Source organism: Pan troglodytes, chromosome 19 (assembly GCF_028858775.2).
Source record: "Pan troglodytes isolate AG18354 chromosome 19, NHGRI_mPanTro3-v2.0_pri, whole genome shotgun sequence".
NCBI lineage: Eukaryota > Metazoa > Chordata > Mammalia > Primates > Hominidae > Pan > Pan troglodytes.
The window spans coordinates 84,989,565-85,001,357 of NC_072417.2; the positions used below are offsets into that span (position 1 = coordinate 84,989,565).

Here is an 11,793-nt window from a genome sequence, read left to right on the forward strand (position 1 = left end):
GAAATCAGACTTGTTCCCTAAAATCGTCACTCTCTCTATATATATTTATGTATATTTTTAATATATAATATATATGTATTTTATATATTATATATAAAATATATAAAATATTTTTATATATTATATATATTTTTTTATATATATTATATATACTTTTTTTTTTTTTTGGAGACAGAGTCTCACTCTGTTGCCCAGGCTGGAGTGCAGTGGTGCAATCTTGGCTCACTGCAACCTCCGCCTCCTGTGTTCAAGCGATACTTCTGCCTCAGCCTCCCCAGTAGCTGGGACTACAGGCACCCACCACCAGGCCCAGCTGATTTTTTTGTATTTTTAGTCGAGACGGGGTTTCACCGTGTTAGCCAGGATGGTCTCCATCTCCTGACCTCGTGATCTGCCTGCCTCGGCCTCCCAAAGTGCTAGGTTAACAGGCGTGAGTCACCGTGCCCAGCCCTGGTTTTTTAAGTTGGTTTTTCATCTCTGTTTTGTTTTGTGAACGGATGACCACACACACTAGGCTGAGTGACAAAATAAGGAGATAGAACCAAGCGAAAGAGATGTCAAGCCTCTCCTCTTTGGTCACGTTAGCTAATCTGATCATTTGGGACCTGTGTCACAGATACTACAACTGTGAACAATTGCTAACTTCTTGGTGAAACACAGCATGTGTCCAGCGCTTCAAAAGTATTATTGGGAGCATGTGTGCCTAATCTTCAACCCAACACTCATTCTAGTAACACACGTGAAAGGGTTCTGTGGACTCTCATAAACTATCCCCACATAAACTGTTTTTACTATTATTTTCAAAAGTCATATCCCTCACCCGCTTAAGGACTGCTTAACAGTTCTCAGTGCTTTAGAAGATGCCCTTATTCACCTCTATCTCAGGAGGAGTGAGGACCCAAGAGTTCCCTTCTAATGGATATTTTACCTTGCTCATTCTTTCTCAGAGACACTCTCTCAAAGGTTTGGCAGGGTCTGGTGGTCAGGGAGGAGTGCATCTTTACAGAAACATACCTTTTAAAAACAGTGTTCAGCCTTGGCCTACTCAAGGCACGTGCTGGATATATGTTTGTTGAATGGCTAAGTCAATGAGTGAATGAATGAAAAAGCCATACCTCTTTTACAATAAATTTGCATAGACGAATGAAAAATTAAAAGACTGTCAGAGACAGGTATAGCACAAATTGCCCCCACCTCAACTAGCCATCCCTTCAACTCCAACCCCTCCCACCACAGAAGATGATTAGGGTTTTTTAGGAAAAAAAGACAAGCTGTACAGCAATGACACACCCCAAAGACAGCACACTAAACTCCTTTGCTTTATATTGTTTATAATGTTTAACCTCTCTGGTGGCCACCAGTTCTTAAAAGCTCCTAAGCATTTTCACAGAAAATATTAGAGGAAAACCAGCAATAGTAACAACGTCAATGGTGCCGGCAGACACAGAAAGACTCAGAAAAATATGGAGGCTCTAGGATGCCTGATAACAAGTCTCATTTCCTAAAATGAGATCTGGGGACTGGAGAAAGTGTTATCAACCAAGACAAGGAATAGGATAGACATCAGAAGTGCCCAATTCCAACACATTTTCTCAGACTCCTTTCCTAGGCAAACCTGATGAATGTGCAGACATAAATAGATAGATAGTCCTACCATAAATTGATTTCTTTTTATCCTAAGTAATCAAGGTCCAGTCATTTCCCTCAAGCTGGGCTTCTCTTGCTCTCTCTGGAGATTCAGCATAAACATGTCCTTGAAGTTTTGCTCAGGTAGATAAAGGTGGCAGAAAGCATGCAGCTACTGTGGTTAGTGGCTGTCCCCTGATTAAGTGCAAAGGTGGAGACCCATAGTTTATCCCCAGAAAGTTTCCATGCTTTCCCCTGGCATTTTCTCTCAAGCTTTTACAAGCCTTGTTCAGGGAGTGAAAACTCATTTTAAAGGTAGTTTAGACCCACCCTTCCCTTAAGGGAAATTTCTATGCAGGGAGAAAGCAAGCAAAACAAAACAAAAGTTACACTTCAAAGCCTTACAAGATAACCACAGGGAGAAGGCTAAGTCCTCCCAGTTACTCAGCCCTCCCCTGTGCTAATTGCAGGAGGTAGAGCCTGACTGTATTATTATTTGCATACTTGATCAGAAGAAGGGCCACAGAAGGAGGTCTAGAAGCTCAGCTGGTGTTTGACTGACATCTTTTAGGACTTGGACCCCACCGCCCACCCCCGCAACCAACACCACCACCAGTCCAGGACCTGATGTAATATTGCCACAGACTGATTCCCGTTGCCTTTGATATGCAACCTGTGCCTACAGTCAGCTCTCAGGGCTAAAGAAAACAGTCAGCTCCTGCGGCATCTGATTTGCCTCCTGCCCTCGCTGCTGTTAATCTGCAACACGCCGCAGCCTCTAGATCGCTGCAGTTCAGAGTCGGATGTCATGGGGGCGACTGGCAGGGGTTCTTTCTTCTTTCGGTTTGATACATCCTTCCTTCCGCTGCTCCTCGCAATCAACCGCTAGGGGAAGGAGGGAAGCAGGCAGGAGGGAGAGCGGGAGACTTCCGGAAATCCCTTTCCTCCCTTCCCTTCACAGGTTGCCCCATAGTGACCCTGGAGACTCCCGCCTGCCCCCAGTGAAGGAATTGGTTACTCTCCCAGAGCCCTCCCGGGCATCGCCCCCTTCCTCACTTCCTCCTCTTCCTGCCGCCAGCCTCTACCCCTCCAGCCTCCTGTGGCTTCACAGGCAAGTGCCCCATCCCAGGAAGAAGGAGTTGGAGCTCCGTGATGGTGAGCTTTCAGACTTCCCCCTACAACCCCCGCCTCCCCAAAGGCACAGAGGCAAGCAGTGGCTTCCCTGGTATCATTTGTGAATCTAGGAGCATGAGGGAGCTATCGAAGATGGCATGTAGCCTGTTCTTCTTTCTCTTAGTAAATAATAATATCTAAATGTGCTAGAGGGAAAATACTTTTTAATTTATACTTTAAAACTGGTTTAGATTTTGAATGTATAGTCTGTTTTCCTGGAGTCCAATTGTAACATGAACCCCAAACCTAGGAGTTCTGTTTTTATACATCAGGAAGGGGACCAACCCACTCACCCATCCACCCATCTTTCGACCCACCCACCCACTCTTGTTTATAACTGCATAGTGGTTTATTTTGCCAGCACTAAACTATGCAGCTTGTTTCCCCTTTGCCAGCCTCTGCAGACAGAAGGCAAAGGCTGATCATTCTCAATTGACATGTACACCCCTACTCTGAAGCTACAGCTGGATGACACCTCAGACAAATGCACTCATACATAAAAGTTTTTCTGCATGTTTTCGTTTTTGATTCTTTTATTGGAAGCATTTTTATGGCTGGGAGGTAGGTGCACATCCATTACAGTTAGGGGTCAGATATTAGAATACTTACGGTGCTTATAATTTTTTCATAGGATCACCCCACTCATCCCTCATTGCCAATCAATTTCACTCTGTTTCAGGGTCACAGATCATACCCCTAATCCTGGCCAGTTGTCTCACCAATGTGTGTCACAAGCAGCCTGGGGCAAGAAAGTATAGATGACCCAGCATAACTGTTGCTTCTATTGCAAAGGGTACATCCTACAAAGAGCAGAACACGATTAGAGGCAGGCATAATTGCAGGCACTAAATTAGCATGGGTCTCTCAGCCAGGGGCTAATCTAAGCCAGACCTCACGTCATGGCAGGCCATGAGTACATCGCAATTACAATTCAAAAGAAAAGAGAAAAATCACCCTTGATTCTCAAATGTTTATTTTTAACACGGCAGATACTTAGCAATTATATCAGAGGCTGAGGCATCTGGAGTAAGCAAGAAAGGTGATTTGGGTTAATAATCTTTGAAAGGCTAAAGGATTTTCAATGTATGTATAAGACTGAGCCCTGTGCATGCTCCCCATTCTCTCCCTGACATCAGCCACATCCACCCCACCTCTGCCACTACACGTTGGTGCTACCCAAGGTCTCCATTCACGCACTGTCCCTCTGTGTCTCATGCTTCATTCGGGCCCTCCTCTGACCTCACCTTACCTGGCTGACTTAGTGCCCCAATTCTCTAAAACATGGAGAGATGGAACTGGTAGCTTGAACCCTCCCAGTTCCATCTCTTCCCTTTGTAAGTTTTCCCGGTGCCCATGGGGCCCCATATTTCTAGACTATGCCCTAACACAGAGCCTTTAAAGCTTACTTCCACATGAAGGCAGAAATCAATCTTGGGCGGCCAAAACACATATGCTTTCTCAGTGGTAGGCTTAGGAGTGATTTTTTTTCTCTACAATCAACATGTATTAATTTTACATTCAAAAATTGTGTGTGCGTCTGTGTTTATTCGGTTTCAAAATCCAGTATACAACAAACTTTGCTTCTCCTGGCTTTTTAAACTCTTTTCACATGCCATAGTCCTGGTTCACCAGTGCAATTAATTTGGCTTTGAATTTGCCACTGGGATTCTTTTTGGTCGGCGGGGGGCGGTAGGGAGGGGTCAGAGTCTTGCTCTGTCACCCAGGCTGGAGTGCAGTGGCATGATCATAGCTCACTGTAGCCTCAAACTCTCAAGTTCAAGCAATCCTCCCACCTCAGCCTCCTGAGTGGCTGAAATTACAGGCACAAGCCACCATGCCTAACTAAGTTTTTAATTTTTTGTATTGACAGGGTCTTGCTATGTTGCCCAGGCTGGTCTCAAACTTGTGGCCTCAAGTGTTCCTCCTGCCTCAGCCTCCCAAAGCACTGAGATTACCCTGCGTTTTTGTTTGTTTTTGTTTGTTTTTTTATTAATCAAAGTAGAAATCACAGACCCATTGTATTTCTACAGGTGAAGTCATTACAATGTTGCCAGGGATTAATTTCTATGAGTGGATGAGAGGTCTCTTTTTCACAGTTTTCTTTTTGTCAGGGGACTACTGCCCTGATAAAACTTAGGCCTTCCCTGGCTAGGACATAGTAACCCTTCCAGCCATATTATAATGAATTTTGTAAAACTTGGCCAAACATTAGGCTGTACTGGAATGTTACCTTTTTAAATTTCAGAATAAATAGGCTATCACCAGGATCATGGACAAGTTTTGATCATACAGAGACAGCCATTGTAATAGGACTTTTTCTGTGTTAATATAATGATTTAATAAAGCCATTTGGCACATAAATAAGACTCTCTTAGACCAAGCATTCTTAACAATGAGAGAATTGAGATCGGCCTATAGGGTGTATTAGCAAAAGTGTCTTTTCTAGCTTTAGTAAAACTCTTCCATCTGTTTAGCAATAATTTTATTATTCTGTATTAAAAACCCTCCTGAAATAGATGTGGTAAAAAACGCTCTGCCCCTGTTATGATACTTTCCAAACAAGCTTAAAATTGCTCAGAAACAAAAGGCAGGAGAAAAAAGAAAAGGCAGTGTCTCCAGATAATGAAGTTCTGCCTTTGTGTTTTATCTGTAAAACAGTACGGTTTGAAAAGTCTGGATCCCATTTCATCTGAACTCAACATAAATGTAGTGCCTGGAATCCTCCCAAATGAATAAATTCTTTTCTGATAATTTTTAAGTGAGGAAAGATCAACAGGATAGGGGCATGAGGTAGGGGGGAGGAGGGGGATTATAGGCTGATATGTGTGTGTGTGTGTGTGTGTGTGTGTGTGTGTGTGTGTGGGTGTGTGTGTGTGTTTATTTAGCAGGACAATTGGGAGAGTTCTGGACATAATTTTTTTCTTTTTTCTTTTTGGTGAACCATGCTGAATTTTGTCTCTCTTTCTTGAAAAACCTTAATAGATTTGTGTATTTGTTGACCAAGTGCTCTTTTTCATTCCTATTCAGCTTGCCTGTCCCATCCCAAGTATACTTGCCTCAGATGGCAACATGACAAAGCTCCCTTCCTTCTCTCGAATGGTTTGCGAGTTTCTGGTCTTCTTTTTCTTCTCCCTGGATTGTGCACAAAATGATATCAATTTATGGTGGGGTAAGGGGATACTCCATGGACCACTGATCTCTTTAATTTTCCTCCATGTTGTGAGGTCTTGCTGAGCGCAGTCTGCAACTTCTGGAGTGATGAAGAGAACAAAAAGCTGTAGGCCTGTCACACTAACTTTCAGGATTGAGGTTACCAAAGAGGAACTGTGTAATTTCTTTATATAAATGGCTTAACCAGACCTCAAAAAGTCCTGCAATGAACACAGTTCTCTTTCGGGCTTAATGTTCTCACTTTGCTTCTTTGTTTAAAAAAAAAAAAAAAAAAAAAAAGGTTGGGGGGAGGAAAAAAGGCCATTGATCCTCCTCTTCCTTTGACCACTGGAAGAAAGGTAGAGAAAAAGAAAAAGAAAATTAACAAAGAAAGGACCCATGTCCCTCCTGCTTCCCCCTCCTCTCCCCATCCACAGGCAAAATCTAATAACGATGATTAAATTACATGTCTTTTCCTCCCATTGAAATCCACTGCATACTATTCAAATATTAGAACTCAGGAAATAAGGCAGGACAAGGTCCCTCATGAAACCTTAGAAGGCAGCACAGGGGTTTGAGCTGGAGGTCTGCTTGGCTGGGCAGCTCTAATTAAGAAATCACCCTGCTGAGCAGAACTTAATCTAAATAAAATATAAAAAGGAATCCAGTGAAAACCATTACCTCCCCACCCCACCTCCTCACACACCTCACATCCATAGGCTCTGTTTCCCTAGTCCTAGGAACTCTCCCTCCCATCACCTGGGAGTTCGATGTTGTTCTATGTGCCCCACAGTACAATCAAAAGTGAAGTCTCAGCTCTAGAAGAGGAAGCTATGTCTTGCGCTGGCCTCTTGCTGTTTGGCTGGCCTTTCACAGGGCCAGAGGCAGATTTAGTCAATGTTGTTTTGGTTTGGAGGGGTATATGAAATGGAGATTTGACCAAGGAATGATTAAAGAGCTGGTTATTTGCTATAGTTAACAAGGTATTGTGTATTTCAAAATACCTAGAAGAGAGGACCTGAGATGTTCCACACATAGAAATGATAAAGACTAATGGTTATGGACACTTCAAATACTCCGACGTGACCATTACACAGTCTATGCATGTAACGAAATATAGTAGGTACCCCATAAATAAGTACAAATATTTGGATCAATTTTTTAAAAGCAAAGAGAAAAAAAAAGAGTTGACCATCTGGTCAGCCCTTCTATTCTTAACACAATGAACTGCCAACCCACAGCCTCTCTGCAGGCTAGCTGGGTTCTTGCCTGTCCACCAACTGCATTTGATGGAGTAGCCACCTGAGAGCAAAGTCCGCATCTGTTTAACTTGATGTTCTTCACTATACTTGTACTAATTAGTCCTTTATGCTGTATTGAATCAGCCTCAGACCTCTGCCCCACCCCCATCCTGGGTGCTCCCTCTGATGTTGGGTGACATTTATTTAGCTTCATTTCCCACTGTCCTCCATAGAAATCTGTTCTGTGTTGTCGCTGATCTCACTGTTGACCCCATGAGTGTGCTGTTCTCTACATTACACCTTTGTGACTTTGCATGGGCTGCCATGTCCGCCCATGGTAGTGGTTTTTAAGCTGTTGAAAACCTGTTGAAAGAGATAAACTCTATCCCTAAGGTGGGAAAAGCACACATATGTACATAAACACAGGGTTTTGCCAGCAATTTCAGGGAGTACCTTACTCTCTAAGGAGTATGTGATTACCACCTTGACCCACTTATACCTGAGGTTGCAATTTTTGCAATCAGATCTTGGTGATGATCTTGAGCAGTAGGATATAAATAACTCCCACATGCTTAGCATTCCAATAATGGAACACTAGGCATAAGTGGGTCAAACTCTTGAGATCAGTTTTTCTGTCTTTTCTCCTCCCATTTTGGAAAACTCCTACTTATCCTCAAGGAGAGCTCCACAAAGTTTGCATACTCCTGCTCTGTGCTCCTTGATGTCTTTTGTCTGTAAGGCCAGTACACCACTTACCACAGTGCAATAATCATTTGTTTGAGTGTCCATCTTCCTCTAGACCAAAGGGAGCAAATATTCTCTTAAAAGTGCCAGATAGTAAAGATTTTAGGCTTTGTAGGTCATATGGTCTCTGTGGCAACTACTCAAGTCTGCTGTTTTTGCAAAAGCAACCATAGACGATGTCTTAGTCTGTTTGGGCTGCTATTAAACAATACTGTGACCTGAGTGGCTTATATACAACAGACATTTATTTCTCACAGTTCTGGAAGCTGAGAAGTCTAAGGTCAAGACTCCAGTGGATGACGCATCTGGCGAGAGCCTACTTCCTGGTTTGTAGGTGGTGTCTTCTCTCTGTGTCCTCACATGGCATAAGGGAAAAGGGACCCCTCTGAGATCTATTTTTATAAGGGTACTAATCTCCTGCATGAGGGCTCCAGCCTCAAGACCTAATGTATTAGTCCATTTTCATGCTGCTGATAAAGACATACCCGAGACTGGGCAATTTACAAAAGAAAGAAGTTTAATGGACTCACAGTTTCACGTAGCTGGGGAAGCCTCACAATCATGGCAGAAGGCAAGGAGAAGCAAGTTACATCTTACATGGGCAGCAGCAGGTAAAGAGGGAGAGCTTGTGCAGGGAAACTCCCATTTTTAAAACCATCGTATCGCATGAGACTTACTATCACAAGAACAGCACGGGAAAGACCTGCCCCCATGATTCAATTACCTCCCACCAGGTCCCTCCCACAACACATGGGAATTCAAGATAAGATTTGGATGGAGACACAGCAAAACAATATCACCTAATCACCTCCCAAAGGCCCTACCTCCAAATAACATCACATTGGGGATTAGATTTGAAGATAAGAATTCTGGGAGGACACAGACATTCAGTCTACAGGGGACAATATGGAAACAAATGGGCATGGCTCCGTTCCAGTAACACTTTATATGCACTGCAATTTAAATTTCATATCGTTTTCATGTCATAAAATATTTTTTATTTGTTTTCCAAACGTTAAAATCATAAAAACTATCTTTTTTTTTAATCTCATTAGCCATTCAAAAACAGATGAGATGGGGACAGATTTAACCCAAAGGACATAGTTCAACTCCTGGTCTTGACAGAGGAGAAGCCCTCAAAGGTAAATCTTACTAATTTTTGAGCTTTATTATCTAATCCCTCAAAGGTAATTCATCCTTGAGTTTAACTATCTAGCATTAACTGATACAAAAAATGCATATAAATGTACAATTTACCCTTGAACAAGATAGGTTGACCTGTGCAGGTCCACTTACACTTGGATTTTCTTCTGCTTCTGCCACTCCTGAGACAGCAAGACCAACCCCTCCTCTTCCTCTTCCTCCTCAGCCTACTCAATGTGAAGACAATAAGGATGAAGACCATTAATAATGTTCTGCTTCCACTTAATGAATAATAAATATATTTTCTCTTCTTTATGATTTTCTTAATAACATTTCTTTCTCAAGTCTATTGTAAGAATACAGTGTATAATACATATAATGTACAAAACTTGTATAATCAACTGTTTCTGTTACCAATAAGACAGTAGCCTATTAGTTAAGTTTTTGGGGGGTCAAAAGTTACATGCCAACTTTTGACTGCATGGGGTGTTGGGGCCCCTAGTCCCTGCATTGTTTAAGGGTCAACTGTAATAACAACTATAAACAACTGAATGACCTTTTGATTACAAAAAATTCCTTGAGACAAAGCCTGAATAGAACAACCATAAATGTGGCTTTGGGGACACTGTTGCGGCTTCATGTTTCATCATGACTAGAGATATAATACCTTAAGTAGTTAGCCACCAACACTCCAATCACAAATTCTGGAGGTCTGGGATTATTCCACAAATCACTGGGTAGATGCAAACCTTCTAGAGAAGTCTAATATCAGTAGAGTAAAACAATCTCCTTTTAAAAATAAGATTTCTTTATCACTCCCTGCTTTCACGCAATCACAGCTTCTTTTTATTTACTTATTTATTTTTTAGATGGAGTCTCACTCTGTTGCCAGGCTAGAATACAATGGCACGATCTTGGCTCACTGCAACCTCCGCCTCCTGGGTTCAAGAGATTCTCCTGCCTCAGCGTCCTGAGTTGCTGGGACTACGGGCACACACCATCATGCCCAGCTAATTTTTGTATTTTTAGTAGAGACAGGGTTTCACCATGTTGACCAGGATGGTCTCGATCTCTTGACCTCGTGATCTGCCCACGTCGGCCTCCCAAAGTGCTGGGATTACAGGCATGAGCCAGTGCGCCTAGCAAATGACAGCTTTTTGAGCCTCTGTTTAACAATCTCTTAAACCTTATAGGTAGGCAGTTCTGAGACAGCTCCTAATCATCTCCCCTCCTGGTATTCAAGCCCTGATGGATTACTCTCTTCTTGAATGTGAGCTGGACTTAGTGGTTTTCTTCTAATCAATTGAATACACACAAGTGATGAGCTGTCATTTCCAAAATTAGTTCACACAAAGCTGTAACTTTTGTTTTGTTCACAGCCTCTCTCAATTGCCTTCTCAGCTTGTATGCTTTGAAGCAGCAAGCTGCAGTGTTGGAGAGGCCCATGTGGCAAGGAAATGAGGGTGGCCTCCAGTCAATGGCTGGTGAGAAACTGAGACCTTCCTTCCAACAATTGTCAAGTAACTGAATACTCCCAACAATCATATGGGTTAGGTTAGAAGTGAACCTTTCTCTAGTTGAGGTTTCAGATAAGACCACAGATATTATACTAACACCTTGATTGCAGGCTTATGAGAAACCTTGAAATGAGAAGACTAAGTAAAACCATATCTGGATTCCTGACTTACAGAAACTGTGAGATGATAAATGTGTGTTATCTTAAGCCACAAAGTTTTTGGGGTGATTTGTTCTACAGCAATTGATAATGAATACTTCAACCTATAGTGACAACTGGATGTCTATTTACTCATTTTCCCCACCAAAGTGTAAAGTTCCTACAAGGCAGAGGTTACAACATATTCATCCTGCTACCTCTCACAGCCCATAATATACAACCTGGCCCATAAAACAGATTAATCAATGTTTGTTAAATTAACATGTATTTTGAGTTTCATTGAAATCAGTTAGTTGAAGTGATAATAACATTTAAATGTGCATGAGCAGTAGGACAAGGCAGATAGCTGGTTAGGATAGAAAGTTTTTGAAAATTGTGAGGGGAAGAATTATTTCTATTTGTACCCTGTTGTACCCAGCTTAGGTTTCAAAAACTTTCAGGGGGTTTTTATTCATTTACCAAAGACTTCAAAGTTGGTGCCTCCCCACCACTCTAAAGAGGTCTTTGCCCTTATTGACCCAACCATACTGATTTGCCTGGTGCACAGTGGGAGCTATTATAAGGAGAGGGGAGAAGAAGGAAATAGAAACAACTGTGAAAAAGGTTGAAAAAAATAGCGAAAAGGATAGAAAAAGAGCAGAGGAAAGAGAAGAAGTAGTCAACATCCAACCCAGATGCAGAGAAATTATTCAAAAGAAAAAGTCTGATTTTCCTGTCGGAAATATTTTTAAAAGGAGGTAGGCATTTATCAAAAAGGAAAAAAAAAAAAGAATAACAGTTTGTCTTCCAAAGGACCCAATACTCTTGGAATTCAATGACCTAATTCTGTATATGGTTGCAGTGTGGAGATTGCCTCTTGTCTGATTCTCATGGCATTGAGACCTCTGATTTCTCAACAGCACATGCCACAGCACTATCAGAGGTCAGGAATAAAGAACAGAGGGTGTGGGGGGCAGTCTAGATATTATACTCAGCAAACATATTTTTAAATCAGTGTAAATTCTATCTTGCTGGTTGCTTATCTTAGCAGTTAAATCAACT

General features: G+C 42.0%; 1 long non-coding RNA gene across 1 annotated transcript; it reads left to right on the top strand.

Moving 5' to 3' along the window:
* The first annotated feature begins 2,128 nt into the window (after nt 1–2,128).
* LOC104002991 (uncharacterized) lies at nt 2,129–10,800 on the top strand. Its single transcript, XR_675482.5, has 3 exons — nt 2,129–2,781; nt 8,990–9,076; nt 9,947–10,800. It is a non-coding gene; the product is annotated as an uncharacterized LOC104002991 (long non-coding RNA).
* The last annotated feature ends 993 nt before the right edge of the window (nt 10,801–11,793 follow it).